The sequence below is a fragment of the Lepus europaeus genome, chromosome 3 (assembly GCF_033115175.1).
Source record: "Lepus europaeus isolate LE1 chromosome 3, mLepTim1.pri, whole genome shotgun sequence".
Classification (NCBI taxonomy): Eukaryota; Metazoa; Chordata; class Mammalia; order Lagomorpha; family Leporidae; genus Lepus; species Lepus europaeus.
The window spans coordinates 107,684,005-107,707,530 of NC_084829.1; the positions used below are offsets into that span (position 1 = coordinate 107,684,005).

A 23,526-nucleotide genomic window follows, 5' to 3' on the forward strand; every position below is an offset into this window, starting at 1 on the left:
GTAAACCCTGGACTGCTGCCGCCTGCTCTCCCGAGGGCCCGAGCCTCCAGCTGCTGCTCCTCAGACAGCACAGGTGTGGGGTAGCATTGCCAGGCCAGGTACTGGGCCCCTGACCACCCAGCAGGGGGAAGCAGGGAAATGAAGTCTGAAATGATGGCCGGCAGGTGCGGTGGGAGAGAAACCCAAGGGGGAGAGAGGAAAGCAAAAGGGACAGGGGTCTTGCGGGCAGAGGACTGACACCAGGGGCTGCCACCCAGATCCAGGGACTTAGCCTCAGCCCGGTTTGCCTGGCAGGGGGCTCAGGGACAAGGTGAGACGCTACCAGGCAGGCAGAGTCTGCAGACCTCACTTGCCCCGATGCTGGCTCAACAAGAAACTTTTCAGCCTGGATTGTTCCACAGAACACAGAAATAAAGAGAGGGAATCCTTCTTTAAAAGACTCATTTATGTGCAAGACAGAGCAACAGAGAGAGAAGGAGAGACTGGCGGAGAGCTTCTATCCACTGGTTTATTCCCCAGATGGATACAACAGCCCGCATCTGGACTAGACGAAAGCCAGGAGCCCAGGAATTCCATCCGAGTCTCCTCCAGGGGTGGCAGGAATCCAAGTGCTTGGGCCATTTCTGCTGCCTTCTCAGGCACATCAGCGGGCAGCTGGATCAGAAGCAGAGTAGGCAGGACTTGAACAAGCATTCCAATATGGGATGCAGGCACCATAGGCCATGCCTTAACCCACTGTGCCACAATACTGACTCCAAGAGACTGAATCTCATAACATACACACTGAATATAGAAGAAACTCAAAGTTCCAAGTGACTGAAGGTATATTTTTTTTAAAAAAATATTTATTTATTTATTTATTTGAAAGGCAGACTTACAGAGAGGCAGAGGCAGAGGCAGAGAGAGAGAGAGAGAGAGGAGAGAGAGAGAGAGAGAGAGAGAGAGAGAGAGAGAGAGAGAGAGTTTTCCATCTGTTCATTCTCCAGATGGCCACAATGGCTGGAGCTGCACCCATCTGAAGCCAAGAGCCAGGATCTTCTTCTGGGTTTCCCACATGAGTGCAGGGGCCTAAGGACTTGGCCCATCTTCTACTGCTTTCCCAGGCCATAGCAGAGAGCTGGATCGGAAGTGGAGCAGCCGGGACTTGAACTGGTTCCCATATGGGATGCCGGCACCGCAGACAGTGGCTTTACCCGCTATGCCACAGCACCAGCCCCAGGCTATGTCTTCTTAAGGCCCCTTGTCCACCCCAAGCCCTTCCTAACCTTCACCGTCCTCCACGAAGAAAAGCTGATTGCACCCTTGAGCACAGAGCTGCAAGGAGGATGGAGCGTTCACGCTACAGCCGAATGCATGTCTGGTCCCGGTTGCCTGGACTGCTGGGTGTGTGCCTGGGAGAGCTTGCTGTCTGTGTGGGGATGGACTGGTGGGCTCTCCTTCCCTGCTGCCCTCTCTTTTGCTCCCCCAGAGCCCACTGAGGCCCTAGCCCCTCCCTGGAGGTGGCGTTGTGCTTGTGTTTATGGTTAGCCGCCTTGCTGCCTGCAGCCTTCTGGCCTTATGTTTGCTTTACTCAAGCATTCAGGAACTCACTCGTCCACCAAACCAGCCCCTAGGTGTGCCAGGCAGGTGCTAGGAGCGAGAGATACACACACACCAACTCCGATTCTTCCTAGCTCTTTGAGAATTAACCATCTCCAATGTGCAAATATGAATATATATTGAGCATTTACTCTGCAGCAAGTGCTGCTCCAGACGGTTGGTAACAGGTAACTTGGTTGTCACAAGAGTCCCTTAAAGCAAATAACAATGTCCTCTTCCTTTGATGCAAGAGAAAGGAGAGCCCAGAGAGGAGTGACCTGCAACCAGGACACAAGCCCAGCATTTTGGCCCTGGACTCTGCGCTCACAGGTACTACGCCCACACAAAGGAGTGTCTTACCAAATCTAAGCTGCCTTCAAGACATGTGTAATGGAACGTGGCAAAAAGGTGGTAACAGACTCCCCCCTGAAGCTCCCCCTCCCGGCGTCCTCTGAAACAGCACAGAGAATGGACACACAAGAATCTAATGGGTCAGGGCCAGTGCTGTGGTGTAGTGGGCGAAGCCTCCTCCTGTGGTGCCTGCATCCCATATGGACGCCGGTTCAAGTCCCGACTGCTCCTCTTCCAATCCGTCTCTCTGCTATGGCCTGGGAAAGTAGTACTGTGGCCCCTGCACCCACATAGGAGACCCAGAAGAAGCTCCTGGCTCCTGGCTTTGGATCAACCCAGCTCCAGCCATTGTGGCCATTTGGGGAGTGAACCAGCAGATGGAAGATCTTTCTCTCTGTCTCTCCCTCTGTCTGCAACTGTGCCTCTCAAATAAATAAAATCTTTAAAACAATAAAAATCTAATGGGTCAACAACAGGAGGCAGCTGCAGGCCTTGGGTGGCTGCGGTACCCCCAGCAGCCTCCCCACCCCCCAACCTGTTTGAAAGTTATGAGGGTGCTGGGACATCTCCAGGGAGTGCAGCAATTGCACCTACAGCAGAAGAGGGACTTTCAAAGCTGAGGGACCAAGGGAAAGCTGTGGTGCTCCCCTGAGGCTGGGCGGGCACCCAGGGGACTGTGAGCATGTGTGAGACCCGCCGGGGGACTCTAAGCCTGAGAGAGACTCTAAACCTGCAGCCCCCGCAAGGGGGGGGAGTCTGCCTTGACCTTCTTTGTACGGATCTCAGCCCCGGCACCTGCTTGGTTCCTGAGAGGCTGGGTCAGTGCATGACTGGCGGCTGTTCTGGAAGACGTGCAGCTGCTGGCTCTGCTGCTGTGGCTGCTGGCTGTTCCCAGCATGGGTGTACAGCAGGCAGGCCTGGAACAGGTCCCCGGGGCTGTCCCTGGCCTGCCTCCCAGTCCCTGGAAAGCTCTGGCTCAGCCACTCACCCTGCACATTCAGGGGAGAAAGTGGCTTTGGTCCCTGAGCCTGGCAGCATTTGCTACTCATTCGTGGCTTAGAGTTTATTCAGTTTCAGCACTCTCTGAATCTAAAACTGAATGGTTCGACTCCCTCTTCTGTTCTGTTGTTGTGATATGTGTCTCTGTGACCTTAAAAACCCCGTCTAAACTGCGGCCGGCGACTGTGCTCCGTCTGCGGGAGCCGGTTATATATATGGTGTCCCTTCCCTCTCCGTTTGCAGGTTTGTGTGCTGCCATGAAGGACATTGTTGTGGTCTGGGCCTTTAACTTTTGTTTCTTTATCCGGTAGCAATCAGTGCTGAAGAGGAGGAGGTGTTTAGGAAGGTCCCTGCCCACACAACCCAAGCTTGGTGCAATTCCCTTGCTGGGAGCAGACAGCACCTACGCTGGTCCCAGTGGGATGCTCCTCCAGCCAGGCCACGGCCCTCCTTGGCAAAATGAGTGAAGAATTGCTTTCCTGGCCCTGGCAGCAGGTACTCATGTGAAGCCTACCCTGGGGACTGGCGCTCTGACATAGCAGGTAACATTACCGCCTGTGAGGCTGGCATCCCATATGGGCGCCAGTTCCTATCCTGGCTGCTCCACTTCCAATCCAGCTTCCTGCAAATGTGTCTGGGAAAAAGAGTGAAAGATGGCCAAGTGTTTGGGCCCCTGTACCCACATTGGAGACTCAGATGAACTTCCTGGTTCCTGGCTTCAGCCTGGGCCAGCCCTGGCCACTGCAGCCATCTGAGGGAGTGAACCAGCAGATGGAAGATTCTCCCTCTCACTCTCTCACTCTCTCTCACTCTGCCCTTCAAATACATAAATAATAATAATAAAAAAAGACCACCTGGGAGCTCTGATACACCACAGTGCCCAGGCCCCAGCCTCAGGATTCTGATTCACTTGGTCAGGGGCTGCACCTGGCACTTCCCAGAGTTCCCCAGGGCATCCTCCATGGCAGCCTGAGGTGAGAAGCAGGGACCTGGGTTAGAGGGAGAGCTAAGCAAGGCATTTTTTCCCTGTTGCTTGTAGCATCCAAACTACTCATAAGACAGGGTATGGGGCCTCCCAACTCACTGCTTAGTGCATGATGCTGGTTTGAGCCAAAGAAAATCAGTGGCAGAAAAAGGGTTAATCCATACAATTACCAATGGACTCTCAGCTGCTTTGAAACAAAAAGCTGCAATCCAGGAGTTTTAAGCCATTGCTTTGAGAGAAGTGACTTTGTGTTTTTAAGAGAGTAAGTACAAAAAGCAAAAGCATTCTTGCTTTTGGACATGAGCAGTTCTAAGTGATACTTAACCACAAAGAGAAGCAAAGCCGGGATGGGCCCTGCCCTTGGATTTCCCAGATGGAGCTCCAGGTTCCTGGCTTCAGCTTGGCCCCGCCCTCATCGTTGCGGGCATTTGGGGGAATGACCCTGCAGTGTGGTTTTCCGGGAAACTGCTTCCCTGTCTCTATCAGCCGGCCTCACATTTGGCCTCTGGGTTTGCTCTGAAGATCAGCCTTGGATGATGGGTTCCGTGAGCACCTTCGGGCAGGACAAGAGGGGTCAAATCCGGGCTCTGAGCCTACGAGGACCCAGCTCTGGCCCCCCTCCCACCACGAGTCTGCAGGGTAAAGAGGATATGCCCCTTTGGGGCCCATTGCCTGTCCCCTCTGGCACCAGGTGTCTGGGATCCAGTATTCCCTACCTCAGTGGCCCTGAGCCCACTTCTTGGCCCTGAGGGGGCCTCTTCCCCGAGCCATCCTCTCACGCTGACCCCTATCCTGGCCCTGAGCCCTAGGGGTGGCAGATGATGACCACTTGCAGGCATGTGGACATATAGGCTGGGGGTCTGCCTGTGTGGGAGATGGCGCCACGGGTAGTATGATGAGGGTTTGTGGGGGGGGTCACCGACCAGCCTTTGCTGGCCCCCACATTCAGGCATAGCACTGAGATTCTACATTTGAACCTGGCCCTTCCATCAGAAGATATAGCCGTCAAAAGAGGAAGAGAGAAATCCTTAGTTAGCAATTTACTGCTTGATTTTTTTTTTGTTTAAGATTTATTTTATTTATTTGAAAGGCAGAGTGACAGAAAGAGGGAGAGAGGGGGAGAGAGAAAGAGAGACAGAGAGAGAAAGAGAGAGAGAGAGAGAGAGAGAGAGAGAGAGAGAGGCGTCATCCATCCTCTGATTCACTCCCCAAAAGCCTGCAATGACTTGAGCTTGTCCAGGCCAAAGCCAGGAACCTGGAACTCCATCTGGGCCTCCCATGTGGGTGCAGGGGCCCAAGCACTTGGACCATCTTCCAGTGCTTTCCCAAGTGCATTAGCAGGAAGCTGCATCAGAAGTGGAGCAGCTGGGACTCAAACCAGAACTCTGACATGGGCTGCCAGGGTCACAGATGGTAGCTTAACTTGCTGAACCACAATGCCAGCCCCTTGACTTGTGACTTCTAGAGAGGTAGGCATAACACCTCAGGTGTGTGGCCTCCCTTGGTAATCTTACCCCTGCCTGCAAACGCCAGGGTGCTGTGCTTAGGTCCACGTGGTGCAGCAAGTGTCCAGTACAGAGCCTCGCCTGCACTCCTGCACCCAGAGGCTGGCAGCATGATTAGCCCACCTTCCCAAGAGTGTGTCTATGGCGATCGTTTCTATTTGCCCCATGTTCCCAGTCTTCCCATCAGGTTTTCCGCTGCTTGACTTGGAAATGCACGTGCACGGCTGGTCACGCGGCCCCCTCGGTGTGCTGTCACTCTGTTTGACATGCACGGGGATGAACCCCAGCACAGTCTTCTCAGCAGTTGGGGGAGATGAGTAAGTAAATAATTTCTTCTCCAGTAGGAGGGAACTCTAAGAGCACCTGCAGTGAGTCACTCTTCCTCGGAGCCCCTGCAGGTGCTTATTTTACGGGCTCTGCAGAAATCCGGTCACATTCCCGACTCCCCCACCAAGTTCTGAGCGCCTCAAAAGCGGCCTCTGCACCTTCTTCCTCTGCAGATTTCCAGCACCGGCCCAGGGCTCTGCATGCGTACAGTGGGTGTTAGGCTGCCGCGTAGTAAATACACGGTGTGCTTCGACTCTGCCACTGGTTCCCATACAGAGCCCCTGAAACCTTAGAATCTCCTGAGTGATAGGAACGTCCGCTATCTGCTAATGGACTCACTGGAAGGGGTGTTTCTCAGCTTCAAGGTGGTGGCTGGTCACCGGCAAAACCCATCATATGATAAGAGGACGCCCACCCAGAGAGAAAAACAGAGAGGCTCTCCTAGGAATAGTGCTGTTATCCGGGAATATCACAGCATTGCCATGGGAATGTGTGTGCCATGAGAAGCCATGGATCCAGAGAGGCTGAGGCAAGGGGAAGTTCTTCAAGGCAGAAGAGAAGAGGATTACATCAGATTTCTTTAAAGATTTATTTATTTTTTTGAAAGAAACGGTTACACACACACACACACACACGCACATACACACACAATCTTCCATCCACTGGTTCACTCCTTAAATGGCTGCAGGGGCCCAAACACTTAGGCCATTCTTTGCTGCTTTCCCAGGTGCATCAGCAGGGAGCTGGATCAGAAGTGGAGCAGCCAGGACTCGAACCAGCGCCCATATGGGATGCTGGTGCTGCAGGTGGCAGCTTTACCCGTTACGCCACAGTGCCGGCCCCTGCATCAGATATTGTGAAACAATAACTTTCAGTCACAATGATTAATAAGCAGGGTGAGGTTAGTCTGAAGTCGAACAGTTTCCAGACAGATGTTCTTGAAGAAGTACTTTTTGGTGTGTAAATTTCTTTTTTTTTTTTTAAAAAAAGGATTTATTTACTTATTTGAAAGACAGAGTTACACAGAAAGGCAGACAGAGGGATCTTCCATCCACTGGTTCATTCCTCAAATTATTGCAATGACCAGGCCTGGGCCAGACTGAAGTCAGGAGCCTGGAACTCCATCTGGGTCTCCCACTTGGGTGCAGGGGTCCAAGCACTTGGGCCATCCTCTGCTGCTTTCCAAGGAGCATGAGCAGGGAGCTGGGTCAGAAGTGGGACAGCTGGGACTTGAACCTGTGCTTATATGGGATGCCAGTGACATAGGTGGTGGCCTTAACCTGCTATGACTTCACCAGGGTACCTGATGATTAAATCAATTGTGTCTAGATAATAAGGGTTTGATTGAAACTCAGAGTGGAGGGGCTTCCGGGGCAGAGAGCTGGGAGGATGGGCGGCCTTGTCGCTCCCCCGGCTTTGCCCCTGGCAGTTCTGCCATCTGGCTTTTCTGACTTGTATCCTAGATGACACATGGTACTTGTACATGGAGTGCTTTCTTGAGTTCTCTGAGTCATTCCAGCAGATCAGCAAACCTGAGGGGGTGGGGTCACAGGAACCCCCACATTTGTAGCCACATCCGACAGAAGAGCAGGCAACCCGGGGCTCTGGCACTTGTGAACAGGGTCTGAGGCAGGGATGGACAGAGCCCTTGTGGAAGCTGTCTGAATTCTGAGCAGGCAGTGTCCGGATTGCATTGGATCACTGGGACACCCAGTTGGTGTCATGACTGGTAGGTGTTGGAACACTGCGTTGTTAGACGCCGCCATGCAGTGTCATGGTAATAGCAGAGAAAACAGGTAGAGCATGAATTGGCTTTTACTGCCGACTTTACTATAAATTTTTTAAATATTATGAATGCTGTCTATGGTAGTTTAATTCTCTTCTAGTCGAAAGATGGGGTCCTTGTCTCCTTCCTTTTTTAAAAAGGGGTTTCTTTATGTATTTGAAAGGGAGGGAGTAAGAGAGCTGAGAGAGAGAGAGAGAGAGAGAGAGAGAGAGAGAGAGAGATATTTCCATCTGCTGGTTCACCTCCAAATGGCCCAAATGGCCAGGGTTGGGCCAGGCTGAAGCCAGAAGCTTGGAGAGCCATTTGGTCTCCCATGAGGGTAGCAGGGGCCCAAGTATTTGAGCCATCCTTCATTGCTTTCCCAGGTGCATTAGCAGGGAGCTGGATCAGAAGCAGGGCAGCTGACACTCTAGCTCTCTGATATGGGATGCCGGTGTTGCAGGCAGGGACTGCTTACTGTGCCACTGTGCCAGCTCCAGAGTCCACCACCTTGAATACAAGCAGGTTTGTAACTGCTTTAACCAACAGAGTATGGCAGGAGTGACACCATTTCCTTCCAAGATTGTAAAAGGTCACGCAGCCTCCTTCTGGTTTTGTCTTGGAATTCTTACTCCGGGACCACTTCTGCTACCCAGCTGCCATATTGTGAGCTACCCAAGCCACCAAGCAGGTGCTCTACCTCTGCTCCAGCCTTGCTTCACCATTAGGTCAACACAGCCAGCTGCCAGCTGTGGCAGTGAAGACGCTTCCAGATGTTTCCAGTCCTAGATGCTGTGGATATCCCAACCACGCGACAAGCCATTCCTGCTGCACCTTATCAAACTCCCAACCTACAAAGCCTGCACGCATAACCTTAGGGCTGTTGTTTGCAGTATATTTCAGAGTGTGTAGGGTAGTTTTTCATAGTAATGTAAATGGAATATGGTATCCTCAACAATGTATAATGACCAGCTGTTTAAAATTCCTTTTCTTTATTTTCAGTGATTCTATTTATTATAAAACCTAATGTATTTCTTTCTTTTTTTTTCTTTTTTTTTAAAATTATTTGACAGGTAGAGTTATAGACACACACAGAGAGAGAGACAGAGACAGAGAGAAAGGTCTTCCTTCCGTTGGTTCACTCCCCAAATGGCCACCATGGCTGGCGCTGCACTGATCCAAAGCCAGGAGCTTCTTCCTGGTCTCCCATGTGGGTGCAGGAGCCATCCTCCACTGCCCTCCCGGGCCACAGCAGAGAGCTGGACTGGAAGAGGAGCAGCCGGGACTAGAACCAGCACCCATATGGGATGCCCGCACCGCAGGCAGAGGATTAACTAAGTGAGTCACGAGGCCGGCCCCTTGTATTTCAATTGTATATAAGATAGACTGTCAGAATTCTGTTAACAGTTATTTAAACAACAGGTGATTTTTTTTTTTAGAAAACTTTTATTTAATAAATATAAATTTTGGAGACTGCACTGTGGCACAGTGGGTTAACACCCTGGCCTGAAGCTCTGGCATCCCATATAGGTGCTGATTCAAGTCCCAGCTGCTCCTCTTCCGATCCAGCTCTCTGCTATGGCCTGGGAAAGCAATAGAAAATGATAAAGAAATTATGGGACATGTACTCCATAGAATACTATACAGCAGTAAGGAACAATGAAACCCAGTCATCTGAAACAAGATGGAGGGATCTGGAAAACATCATGCTGAGTGAATTAAGCCAGTCCTAAAGAGACAAATATCATTTGTTTTCCCTGATCGGCGACAACTAACTGAGCACCAAAGGGGAAACCTGCTGAAGTGAAATGGACACTATAAGAAACAATGACCTGATCAGCTTTTGTCCTGACTCTAGATGTACAATGTAATACTTTATCCTTTTTAGTATTTGTTGTTGTAGTAGTTGTTCTAGTACTAGTGGTTAAACTCTGTAAATAACACACAATTATTCTTAGGTGTTTAAATTTTAACTGAAAAGTGATCCCTGTTAAATTTAAGAGTGGAAAAAGAGAGGGAGGAGATGCACAGTTTGGGACATGCACAATCAGTCTTGCCCCAAATGGTGGAGTTAGAAATGTGCCAGGGGATTCCAATATAATCCCATCAAGGTGGCATGTACCAATGCCACCTCGCTAGTCCAAGTGATCAATTTCAGTTCACATTCGATGGCTTAGACAGGTCTAAAAATCAAAGGGATCACACAAACAAGACAATTGTCTGCTAATACTAACTGATAGAATCAAAAAAAGGAGAGAAAGATCCAACATGGGAAGTGGGATACACAGCAGACTCATAGAATGGCAGATGTCCTAAACAACACTCCGGCCTCAGAATCAGCCCTTAAGGCATTCGGATCTGGCTGAAGAGCCCATGAGAGTATTGTAGGCATGGAAAGCCAAGATACCATGGAAAAGAAAAAAAGAAGAAGACCTAAATGAAAGATCTCTGTTAGTGAGATCCCAGTGGAAAGAAGGGGGCCATCAAAGAAGGAGGTACCTTTCTCTGAAGGGAGGAGAGAACTTCCACTTTGACTGTGACCCTATCGGAACAAGATCAAAGTCAGCGAACTCTAAAGGCTTCCATAGCCCTGGCAACTCATGACTAGAGCCTAGGGAGATTACTGACGCCATGAACAGGAGTGTCAAATTGTTAAGTCAGCAACAGGAGTCATTGTGTACTTACATCCCATGTGGGATCTGTCCTTAATGTATTGTCTAATGTGCAGTGATGCTATAACTAGTACTGAAACAGTATTTTTACACTTTGTGTTTCTGCGTGGGTACAAACTGATGAGATCTTTACTAATTACATACTGAATCGATCTTCTGTATATAAAGATAATTGGAAATGAAAAAAAAAAACCTGGTGTTAAATTGGAAATGGCATAGAAAATTAATTAATTAAAAAAATATATTATGTAGGATCTCTGTCTTTAATGTGCTGTACACCCTTATTTAATGCTATAACTAGTACTCCAACAGTATTTTTTTTCTTTTCTTTTCACTTTGTGTTGCTATATGGGGGCAAACTGTTGAAATCGTTACCTAATATATACTAAACTGATCTTTTGTATACAAAGAGAATTGAAAATGAATCATGATGTGATAGGAAGGGGAGAGGGAGCGGGAGGGGGGAGGGTTGTGGGTGGGAGGAAAGTTTTGGGAGGGGGAAGCCATTGTAACCCATAAGCTATACTTTGGAAATTTATATTCATTAAATAAAAGTTTAATAAAAAAAAAAATAGAAAATGGCCCAAGACCTCACCCACGTGGGAGACCTGGAAGAAGCTCCTGGCGTCAAATCGGTCCAGCTCCAGCCATTGCAGCCAATTGGGGAGTGAACCATTGGATGGAAGACCTCTCTCTCTCTGCCTCTCCTTTCTATGTGTAACTCTGACTTTCAGATAAATAAATAAATCTTAAATAAATAAATAAACATAAATTTCGAAAGTACAACTTTTGGATTATAGAGGTTTTTCCCCCCATAACCACCCTCCCACCCATAAACCATCCCATCTCTCACTCCCTCTCCCATCCCATTCTTCATTAAGATTCATTTTTAATTATCTTTATATACATAAGATCAACTTAGTATATACTAAGTAAAGGTTTCAACAGTTTGCACCCACACAGACATAGAAAGTAAAAGTACTGTTTGAAGACTATTTTTTACCATTAATTCTCATAGTACAACACATTAAGGACAGAGATCCTACATGGGGAGTAAGTACACAGTGACTTCTGTTGTTGATTTAACAGTTGACACTTTTATTTATGATGTCAGTAATCACCCGAGGCTCTTGTCATGAGCTGCCAAGGCTATGGAAGTCTCTTGAGTCCACAAACTCTGACCTTATTTAGACAAGACCATAATCAAAGTAGAAGTTCTCTCCTCCCTTCAGAGAAAGGTACCTCCTTCTTTGATGGCCCGTTCTTTCCACTGGGATCTCACTCACAGAGATCTTTCATGTAGGTCATTTTTTGCCACAATGTCTTGGCTTTCCATGCCTGAGAAACTCTCATGAGCTTTTTAGCCAGATCTGAATGCCTTAAGGGCTGATTCTGAGGCCAGAGTACTGTTTAGGGCATTTGCCATTTTATGAGTCTGCTGTGTATCCCGCTTTCCATGTTGAGTCATTCTCTCCTTTTAAATTCTATCAATTGTTATTAGCAGACAGTGGTCTTATTTATGTGATCCCTTTGACACTTAATCCTATCTTTATGATCAATTACGAACTTAAACTGATCACTTTGACTAGTAAGATGGCATTGGTACCTGCCAACTTAATGGGATTTGGAGTCCCATGGCACGTTTCTAGCTTTACCTTTATGGGTAAGGCCGAGTGAGTATGTGTCGAACTGTACATCTCTTCCCTCTCTTATTCCCCCTCTTATTTTTAACAGGGATCAATGTTCCATTGGATTTAAACTCCTAAGAATAATTGTATGTTAATTAAAGAGTTCACCCAATGATATTAAGTAGACAAAGAAAATACTAAAAAGAATACAATAGTAAGCTGTTCCTCGACAGTCAGGACAAGAGCTGATCAAGTCATTGTTTCTCATAGTGTCCATTTCACTTCTACAGGTTTCCTTCTAGGTGCTCAGTTAGTTGTCACAGATCAAGGAGAACATATGATATCTGTCCCTTTGGGACTGGCTTATTTCACTCAGCATGATGTTTTCCAGATTGCTCCATTTTGTTGCAAATGACCAGATTTCATTTTTTTTAACCACTGTGTAGTATTCTATAGAGCACATATCCCATAATTTCTTTATCCAGTCTTCTGTTGATGGGCATTTAGGTTGATTCCATGTCTTAGCTATTGTGAATTGAGCTGCAATAAACATTGAGGTGCAGATAGCTCTTTTATTTGCCAATTTAATTTCCCTTGGGTAAATTCCAAAGAGTGGGATGGCTGGGTCATGTGGTAGGGCTATATTCAGGTTTCTAAGGAATCTCCAAACTCTCTTCTATAGAGGCTTTACCAGTTTGCATTCCCACCAACAGTGGATTAGTGATACCAATCAAGATACCAAAGACATTCTTCTCAGATCTGGAAAAAATGATGCCGAAATTCACATGGAGACACAGGAGACCTCGAATAGCTAAAGTAATCTTGGGCAACAAAAACAAAACCAGAGGCATCACAATACCAGATTTCAAGTCATACTACAATGCAGTTATAATCAAAACAGCATGGTACTGGTAAAAAAGCAGATGGATAGACCAGTGGAACAGAATAGAAATACCAGAAATCAATCCAAACATCTACAATCAACTTACATTTGATCAAGGAGCTAAAACCAATTCTAGGAGCAAGGACAGTCTATTCAACAAATGGTGCTGGTAAAACTGGATTTCCACATGCAGAAGTATGAAGCAAGACCACTATCTTATACTTTACATAAAAATCTACTCAACATGGATTAAAGATCTAAATCTACAACCTGACACCATCAGATTATTAGAGAACATTGGAGAAACCCTGCAAGATATAGGCACAGGCAAAGACTTATTGGAAAAGACTCTGGAAGCACAGGCAGTCAAAGCCAGAATTAACAATTGGGATTACATCAAATTGAGAAGTTTCTGTACTTCAAAAGAAACAGTCAGGAAAGTGAAGAGGCAACCAACAGAATGGGAGAAAATATTTACAAATTATGCAACTGATAAAGGATTAATGACCAGAATCTACAAAGAGATCACGAAAATCTACAACAACAAAACAAACAACCCACTTAAGAGATGAACCAAGGACCTAAATAGACATTTTTCAAAAGAGGAAACCCAAAAGGCCAACAGACACATGAAAAAATGTTCAGGATCACTAGCCATCAGGGAAATTCAAATCAAAACAGGTGATTAAAAAATATTATGGCTTTTCAGGATGCAGAAAATGTATTTCATATATGGCAATTATCTTACTATATAAATCTTTCCATATGTCTGATTATTTCCTTAGATAAATTCCTAGACATGTGTCTGCTGGGTCAAGGGCATACGTGTAGAGCAGAAATAAATGAAATTGAAATTTTAAAAAAGAACAAAAGATCAACAAAACAAAAAGTTGTTTTTTTTAGAAGATAAAACAGATAAAGCTCTAGCCAGACTAACAAAGAAAAACAGAAAAAACTCAAATAAAAGTAGAGATGAAAAAGGAGATATTACAACTGACACCACTGAAATATAGCAGATCATAAGAAACTACCTTGAACTACATGCTAATAAACTGAAGCACCTTGAAAAAATGGATAAAATCCTGGATACATAAAACCTGCAAGGATTAAGTCAAGCAGATATAGACAATCTATATAGACCCATAACAAGCAATGAGATTGAAGCAGTAATCAAAAGTCTTCCATCAAGGAAAAGTCTAGGACCTGATGGCTTTACTACTGAATTCCACAAAACATTCAAAGAGGAACTAACTCCAATATTTTTCAAACTATTCCAAAATATGGAACAGGATGGAACTCTGCCAAACTCTTTTTATGAGACTAGTATCACTTTGATACCAAAATCAAAGATAAGCCATGAAAACTACAGACCCATATCCTTAATGAACATAGATTCTCAATAAGATACTAGCAAATAGAATCCAAAAACCACATCAAAAAATTATACATCACGATCAAGTGAGATTTATCCCAGAAATGCAAAAGTGGTTCAACATTCACCAATCAAAAAACGTCATAAAGCACACCAATAGAACTGAAGAACAAAAACCATATAGTCATCTCAACAGATGCAGAGAAAGCATCTGATAAGGTTCAACACCCCTTCATGATAAAAACACTTCACAAATTAGGTATAGAAGGAGCATTCCTCAACATTATAAAGATTATGTATGACAAATCAACAGCCAGTATCATACTGGATGGGGAAAGCTGAAAGCACTTCCCCTCAGATCTGGAGCAAGACAAGGATGGCCACTTTCACCACTCTTACTGAATACAGTACTGGGCGTTTTAGCAAGGGCAATTAGGGAGGAGAAAGAAACAAAAGGCATCAAAACTGGGAAAGAGGAAGTCAACGTATCCATGTCTGCAGATGACAGGATGTTGTACATGAAAAAACCTAGACACCCCACCACACCGCTGTTAGAATTGATAAATGAGTTCAGTTAAGCTGCAGGTTACAAAATAAACATACAAAAAAACAGTAGCTCTTTTATATGCTAATGATGAAATCACTGAAAGAAAAATCAAGAAAAAAAAATCCCATTCACAATAACCACACACACACCAAATATTTAGGAATAAATTTAACCAAAGAAATGAAAGATCTCTACAATGAGAATTAACAAATATTGATGAAAGAAATCATCAAGGACACAACAAATTGAAAGATAGTCTTTGCTCATGGATTGGAAGAATCAAAATTATTAAAATGCCTATACTACTCTAAGTAATCTACAGATTCAATGCAATCCCTTTCAAAATCCCAATGATATTCTTTACAGAATTAGAAAAACATCCTATAATTCACATAGAATCATAAAAGACCCAGAATAGTCAAGGAGATCTTGGGCAAGAAAAATCAAGCTGGAGACATCGCAATACCTAACTTCAAAGCATACTACAAAGCTACAGTAAATAGAACAGCATGGTACTGGCATAAAAACTGCTAGTAGATCAATCAAACAGAACAGAGAGCCCAGAAATTAATCCATGTGCATTTAGCCAACTGAGAAGTGGACAAATGACCTCAATAAAAAATTCTCAAAAGAAGAAATACAGGGGGCCTGCGCTATGGCACAGTGGGTTAAAGCCCTGGCTTGCAGCGTCAGCATCCCATATGGGTGCTGGTTCAAGTCCTGGTTGCTTCACTTCCAAACCAGCTCTCTGGCCTGGAAAAGCAGTAGAAGATGGCCCAAGTCCTTGGGGCCTTGCACCCATGTGGGAGACCCCAAAGGAGCTCCTGGCTCCTGGCTTCGGATCAGCTCAGCTCTGGCCACTGCAATCCTTTGGGAGAATGAACCAGTGGATGGAAGACTTCTCTGTAACTCTTTCAAATAAAAAATAAAATCTTTGAAAAAAAGAAGAAGAAGAAATACAAATGGCCAATAAATATGTGGGAAAAAATGCTCAGCATCACTAGCCATTAGGGAAATGCAAATCAAAACCACAATGAGACCTCACCTCACCCCTGTCAGGATGGCTGAAATCCAAAACACAGAGCCTAACAAATGCGGGTGAGGATGTGGAGAAAGGGGAACTTTGATACACTGTTGGTGGGAATGCAAATCAGTGCAGCCACTACGGAAAACAGTATGGCGAGTCTAAATTCCTAGAAGGAGACTTGCCATATGGTCCAGCAATCCCACTACTGGGTATATACCCAAAAGACATGAACACGTTGTGTCAGAGAGACACCTGCACCACCACATTCATAGCAGCACTGTCTACAATAGTCAACATTTGGAATCAACCAAGGTGTCCATCATCAGATGAATAAAGAAAATGTGGCACATGTGCAAAATGGAATATTATTCAGTGACAAAAAAAGAACGAAATTCTACCATTTGCATCCAAATGGATGCAACGGGAGGACAGAATGATGAATGCAATAAGCTGGACACAGAGGCAGATATAGAATTCCCTCCCTTATATGTGGGACAGCAAATGAAGAAAGGAAAAATTAAAAAAGCAAAAAGAAAGAAATGCCTGCGTGTATCAGTGCTGCTGCAAATATAGTTTTATAAAACTTTGTTTCATATCTTCGTCAAACCAACAGTTAAGAATGTTACACTACTATAGTCTTAATGATCTGTGGTACTTTAAAATGTATTGCATATGAGTGAAACGGTCATCTTTCAATTCAGTTATCGCTTATAGCCCTTGTCTATATCCACCAAACTAGGGTCTTTTTTTCTTTTTCCTTGGTAAACTTCTTATTTGGTGACAAAAGGGGAGGGGCATGCATGTATTAAAGGCCTCTGATTCCCCTGCCCCTGGTGATATCTCACCTCCAGCTCCATGCCCGTCCTCTCTCCCAGGCTTGGGGACCTGTGCTGGGATGGGGGATGTGCGCTTCCTCCTCCCCTCACTCTGTGGCTTCCAGGTCCTCCAGAGCAGAGGGCGGGGAGCGCTGGAAGAGCTAGGAAAGAGCCGAGAGTCTTTTTGCTGGTGTGGCCCTTTCTTGAGTTTGATGTCCTTTGCGCACGAGGCACGAGGACGCTCGTGTGTCTTGGGGAGCGCTGTGTCAGTTGCTCAGGAGGGCTGGGGATGCCTCCTGAGAGCCTCATCTCCCCTCCCTGACCTGCAGCCCAGAGCGGGGAGCCCAGCAGTCTCATTGCTGTCACCTTCCCTGCAGGCAGTGGTCCTCCAAGCAGGGTGCCAGCCAGGCAGCAGCCACCTAACCCCCTCCCAGGACATGCACTGGGCCACTGGCCACTCCTGCGTCTCAGCCTTACCACGTGAGGCAAGGCAAGTGTGTCCTTTCTTTGTGGTGCCATCCCTCATCAGTTCCTGTTTCCTGCTGAATCACCACGGGATGCGAATCAGCCATTTTGTTCTTTAGGCAAATGAGTGGAGAATGAGAGACTCATCTGTTGCAGACACTTCCAGTCTCCGGGTTCCTTCTGGATCAGGGCCTAGGGAGCGTTCTTCCCTGGGTCAGGAATGGCCTGTCCAGTGCTTCCTCCAGTTTGCACATCTTGGGCTTACAGAGACAGAGTGGGGGTGGGGAGAGGAGGCTGGAGTACCAGGATGCTGCTGGGTGGGCACAGTCTCAGGACGGGGAGATTGGCTGGCAGGGCCTCTGCTCTGCCACTCTTTGGCTTTAGGCTCACTCATCAGACCACAGGAAAATGACAGTTGATAGTCTCTTGTAGCCATTGGTTAAATAATTACAGACTAGTCTCCACAAAAGAATAAAATGTAGCCATTCAAAACTCAAGGACTACTTAATGGGAAGCATTTATCGATGGGCATTCGTTGCTAGAGATTTAATGAGGTATTGCTTGGGTTAGCCACCGTTGCATTACAACAACAAAATGCCCAAGACGTGCTATGATGAAGGAAGGAGAGGTTAATTTAGCTCAGTTCCGGAGGAGTCTCGAAGCCCTAACAGCATGCTGTAGTCTCTGGTGGAGGCCCCGTGGTGGATGGCAGAAGGCGTGTGGAGCAAGGGCTGCATGGGTGGCCGGGAGGCAGAGAGAGAAATGGGGCCCAAACTCAGGCCTCCATCACGACCCTCCATTGGGAAGCGTCTTCCGTAGGCATGCCCCCATGACCTCTCACCAGGCCCTACCCCCTCCAAATAACACAGTCCTGGGGAGCTATGGGGAAAGCCCAAACTCATGCCCAAACCATAATGTTGCTAAACCAAGAACTTTGTGCCCAAATCACATAATTCCACATTTGTAAGCTACATATTTTGTATGTATAGGTGCACAGAAAAAAAAACAAACAAACAGAAGAACGTTTACCAAATCATTTTCGGGATAGAAGTATACTCGATATGAGATAGAAGTATGCTTGATTTCATTTCTTTCCTGTGCTTTCTGGGATACTCAAATTTCTATGATGAGCACAGATACATACAAAAATTGTTTCTGAGATCCAGCATGAAGTATTAAACCTATTCACACACACTCCCCTATACATGTTCTTTTTCCTTATTAACTTTGGAGTTTGCCTTCCTTCAAACAAAATGAAAAAGTGGAAATCAAATGCGCACGCGCCAGTGCGAATTCTCTGCAGTCAACAGGAGTGCTCACCTGCAGGTCTGCAGCCAGGAGCTGGCGAGGTCCCCTGCTCAGCCTGGAAGAGTCCCGGAGTTCCCGGGAGGCTGCATCCTCGGTTGCTCCTTGGAACCATCTGGCATGCTGTAAAAAACACCGATGCCTGGTCATCCAGATTTTACAAAACTGGAGGGGTCCCAGCACAGGCCAAGGTTAAGAACCTCTGCCTGCAAGGGGGTCTTCTGCATCTGCCAGGTGCTGCCTCCAGGCGTTTCCTGCGTTCAATGTTAACTCCCTGATAGTATCTGACTATAAATTCAATGTTAATTTCCTGATAGTGTCTGACTGTAAGTTCAATGTTAATTTCCTGATAGTATCTGACTATAAGTTCAATGTTAATTTCTTGATAGTGTCTCACTATAAATGTAGCCTCAGAAATTCTAACTGGAAGTAAAGGGCAGGAAGACATGGATTTTAGGTAATGCATTGGATTAAATTGTCTTTCCCAAAAGATTCACAGCCACCCAGAGCTTGAGAGTGTGATGTTTGTTGGAAATAAGGTGTTTGCACCTGGCATCAAGCTAAGATGTAGTCATGCTGGATCAAGGTAGGCCCCAAAGCCAAGGACTGGTATCCTTATAATGAGTTGGAGACCCATAGTCAGCCACAGCAGGAGACAGACGGAGGTAGAAGTCAGAGGGTTGGGGTCGGTGTTGTGGCATAGCGGATAAAGCCACCGCCTGTGAAGCCAGCATCCCACATGGGCACGGGTTCAAGTCCAGGTCACTCCACTTCTGATCCAGCTCTCTGCTAATGTGCCTGGGAAAGTGGTGGAAGATGGCCCAAGTAACTTGTACCTCAGGTCCCATGTGGGAGACATGGATGGCGTTCCTGATTCCTGGCTTTGGCCTGGCCCAGCCTCACTTGTTGTGGCCATCTGGGGAGTGAACCAGCAGATGGAAGATCTGTCTCTGGGGGTCTCCCTCTCACTCTGTAACTCTTTCAAATAAATGAAATAAATCTTTAAAAAAAGAGAGAGAAAAGAAAAAAAGAAAAGAAAAGAAATCAGAGGGAGTCCGCAATGGGCCGAGGAGTGCTGAGCGTTGCCTGCCGTGCCCAGGGTCCGGGACAAAGGTGTGGAAGGGATTCCCCCACACAGCCTCTGGGATGGCCAACCCTGCTGACACTGGCCTTGCACTTCTGGCTTCCTGGACTGTGAGACATTAAGGTAGCTGTTTGAAGGCAGCCAGCTGTGCTCATTCATGCCGGCATCACTAGGAAGCTCCCCCGGGGCATTGCATCGCTTGGTGCCTACATCCTGTCTCCAGGAGAGGGAAAGGCGCCCCTCAGCACAGCTGTCTCCTGGGCCTCAAGGACTTTGCCCCTGAATGCCCGGTCCCTTTTGTGTGCATGGGAGAAAAAAAAATGCATCTTGGAAAATACGCGTCAATTATCTTTCAATTATGTGCATGCTGGTCCTATTTGGTTTTCAAGGTAGGGAAACATCCACCATACATGCTGTTCCACGGCCTCCCTAGCGAGGTCAGGAGACGTCGCTTATTAGACTCACTCACCTGGTTACTAATGAGAATTGCCAGCCTTCCAAAGGCAATGACTTCTTAGTAAAACGAGCCCTTCTCTGAAACAGCCCGAGAATGCAGCACGTACTGTACACAAGGCACTGCCCAGCAGAACTTGGTTAGCTCTGCTTCAGTCTTGTAAAAATTCCAGCCATGGGATCACTTTCAGGAGAGAGCCGGAGAACGGATGTGGCCTGATGTAGCCACTGACTTTCTCCTCCAGATTTCCAGCGCTTGTCCCCAACTATGTAAATTCAGTTCCATCCAATCATCTGTGTTGTGTCCTAGGCACATCCCAACAGAAACCACACTGATGCCAGTATTAGCAATGTTAATTTTTTAAGATTTATTTATTTATTTGAGAGGCAGAGAGAGAGAGAGAGAGAGAGATCTTCCATCGGCTGGTTCACTCCCCAAATGGCCACAACAGCAGGAGCTGGGCCAGGTCAAGGCCAGGAGCCTGGAGCTCCACCCAGGTGTCTAGGGTGGCAGAGGCCCAGGTGCTTGGGCCATCTTGCACTGCCTTTCCAGGAGCATTAGCAAGGAGCTGGATCAGAAGCAGAGCAGCTGGGACTCAAACCTGCATTCTGATATGCGATGCCTATGGGATGTCGGCATCATGGGCAGAAGCTTAGCCTGCTGTGCCACAGGGCTGGCCCCAGGCAATGTGGATGTTGATCAGTTGGCTAAGGAGCTGGGCTGCTTTTTCCTTTTAATTAATAAGTCATCTGTGAGGAGACGCTTCACTTCCAGACTTTCCCCTGAGTCTGAGTGCCCATTGATGATTCCTGCCTCAATCTATTAGTACTTTGAGGTTGCAAAATGTTACTTTGAAAAAAGATTTATTTATTTACTTGAAAGTCAGAGTTACACAGAAAGAGAAGGAGAGGCAGAGAGACAGAGAGGTCTCCCATCCGCTGGCTCACTCCCCAATTGGCCGCAATGGCTGGAGCTGCGCCGATCCGAAGCCAGGAGCCAGGAGCTTCTTCCTGGTCTCCCACGTGGGTGCAGGGGCCCAAGGACTTGGGCCATCTTCTACTGCTTTCCCAGGCCATAGCAGAGATCTGGATCGTAAGTGGAGTAGCCGGGACTCAAACTGGCGCCCATATGGGATGCCAGCACTGCAGGCAGCGACTTTACTCACTACACCACAGTGCCGGCCCCAATGTTGCTTTTCTAACCCACTGACTTTTTTTTTTCTTTAACTGTTAGATTAACATGTAATACTTGGCCATTTTTAAGGAGTACAATACAACTTTTCAAAATGTATACAAAGCTCCAACAGCCTGCACCAGGCAACCAGCCTTTCCATAGCCTCATCTTCCAGTTCTTTTTTTTTTTTTTTTTTTTTTTGACAGGCAGAGTGGATAGTGAGAGAGAGAGACAGAGAGAAAGGTCTTCCTTTGACGTTGGTTCACCCTCCAATGGCCGCTGTGGCCAGCGCATCTCACTGATCCGAAGCCAGGAGCCAGGTGCTTCTCCTGGTCTCCCATGTGGGTGCAGGGCCTAAGCACTTGGGCCATCCTCCACTGCCTTCCGGGGCCATAGCAGAGAGCTGGCCTGGAAGAGGGGCAACCGGGATAGAATCCAGCACCCCAACCGGGACTAGAACCTGGTGTGCCGGCGCCGCAAGGCAGAGGATTAGCCTGTTAAGCCACGGCGCCGGCCTCGCCCAGTTCTTTATACAGGATCGCCCCACTGTGCTGCAAAACACCAGAGCCTGTCTCATTCTCCCTGCTGTTTTACTACCTATTTTCCAACATCCCCCAGCCCCCACTCTCCCCCTTCCCAGATCCTAGGAATCATTATTTTAAATTCCAATAGAACATTTGTAATACATTATTTTTAGCTTCCACATATTAGAGAGAATACGTGATATTTGTTTTTCCATGTTTGGCTTAATGATCTCCAGTGCAATCCATTTTGCCACAGAGCTCAGGAATTCATTCCTTTTTGTGGCAGAATAGTACTCCATTGGGCATCTATATCATATTTCAGCATCAGTTCACCTACTGTTGGCCATCTTGGTTGATTCTGCACTTTGGCTACTGTGAATAGCACTACAACAGACATGGGGGTGCGGGTGTCTTTTTTCATAAGCTGATTTCATTTCCTTAGAACATATACCCAAGGTGGGACAGCTGCATCACATGGTAGATCTATTTCTAGCTTTTAGAGGAGCTTCCACACTGTTCATCACAATGGCTGTACTCATTTACATTCCCACCAGCAAGGTAGGTCCTCTTTTTGTCCACATCCTTGCCAGCCCTTCTCATGGGCTAGTATAACAAATGTTAGTTGACTTTCTGAAGAGCTTTCCTCTCTTCCTAGTTAACTGCTTTAGTATAAATATGAATAAATGCTCTGGCAGGCTCTGAGGTGGCTGGCGGAGATGCTGATGGCCAAGATCTTCTTCATGGGGCCCTGCGAAGGTGAGAAAACTGTTTTGGCCAATGTCCTGACCGAGTCTTCTGACATCACCAAGTATAATCCAACCCAGGCAGTGAGGATTGTGGAGTTTGAGAACCCAGAGCTCACAGCAACAGCAAAGGAAGGGGCTGGGAATCCAGGCTATGGAACTGCCGCAGGGATACAAAGTTTGAGACCCAATGGCCGGCCCTGATGAAGGACGCCCAGGGAGCAGTGATGGTCTTCAGTGCCCACATCTCGAGCCAACTGAAGGGAACCAACGTGTGCTATTCCTGCCTGGTGCAGCAGCAGCTCCTACAGGACACGCAGTGCCTGCTGACCGCATGTCACAAGCCAGGCTCTGCAGCGGAGACGGGAAGGCTGCCTGTGGCACCGCCCTTGAGCAAGCTGAAGCTGCTGGTGCACTGGAATCTTGAGGACCCTGAAGAGATCCGGGTGGGATTCATCCAGTATCTGAAAAGCATCCTCAGCTCCGTGTCTGAGAGCAGAGACAGGGAGAGATGTCCATTAACACCTAACTGGCTCCCCCTGGCACCCTGAGTGAGTTCAGCGCTGCTCCCAGGGCACCCCCGAGCTCTTACCCACTGCCCCTGAGGCCACTCGAGGGTTTTCCTTACCACGCTCAGCCACTTATCCTCTGTCCTGAGTTCAGCTGAGGAAATCCTAGCACTGAATTTGGATTCCTTGGCCCCAGGCTTTTCCAAAGAGCCGGGAAACAGAGACACCTCCCACCCTCCTTCACATTTGTCAAATATAAAAATTCTGGAACTGTGACTCTGGAAAAAATATGAATTAATGAAGTTTTCACTGGCTATAATCCATCATTATCTTAATTATTTCGAGGTTCAAATTATCACAGATTTGACCAGTGGGACCCCTTTCAAGATGTTTCTACACTCTTGCAACATGCTCCCATCATTTTATGAGGGTTTTCTTACTTTTAAGAGCAATAAAATGTCTGTGCTTTCCCTGCCTAGCCCTGGAGTCAGCAATTTTTTCAAAAGTCCTTGTCAGGAAACGCTATTCAGAACCCAGGATCTGTGCTTTGTGAACAGGAGTCTCATTGCATTTTAGTGGACAGAGCCCAGTGTAACCACTAATCCCAATCGCACACCGTGGGCCTCTGCTTTTCCCTACTTTGTATTTATAGCCTCTGTCTGTCAGAGTGAGAATTCTGGATCCTCCCTCCAAATCAAAAATAGTGGGTTTTTTTGCTCAGTAATGGAGTAACAATGCACAAAGTAATTCCAGAATTACTCCTCCACCAATAGCAAGTGTGCCAGGTCAGGGTTCAAGGTCTGTTTGTAGATAAT

At 46.9% G+C, this 23,526-nt stretch overlaps 1 pseudogene; it reads left to right on the top strand.

Annotated features, from left to right (window-relative positions):
• The first annotated feature begins 22,175 nt into the window (after positions 1-22,175).
• On the top strand, positions 22,176-22,753 carry LOC133756618 (intraflagellar transport protein 22 homolog; annotated as a pseudogene).
• Positions 22,754-23,526: the final 773 nt, after the last annotated feature.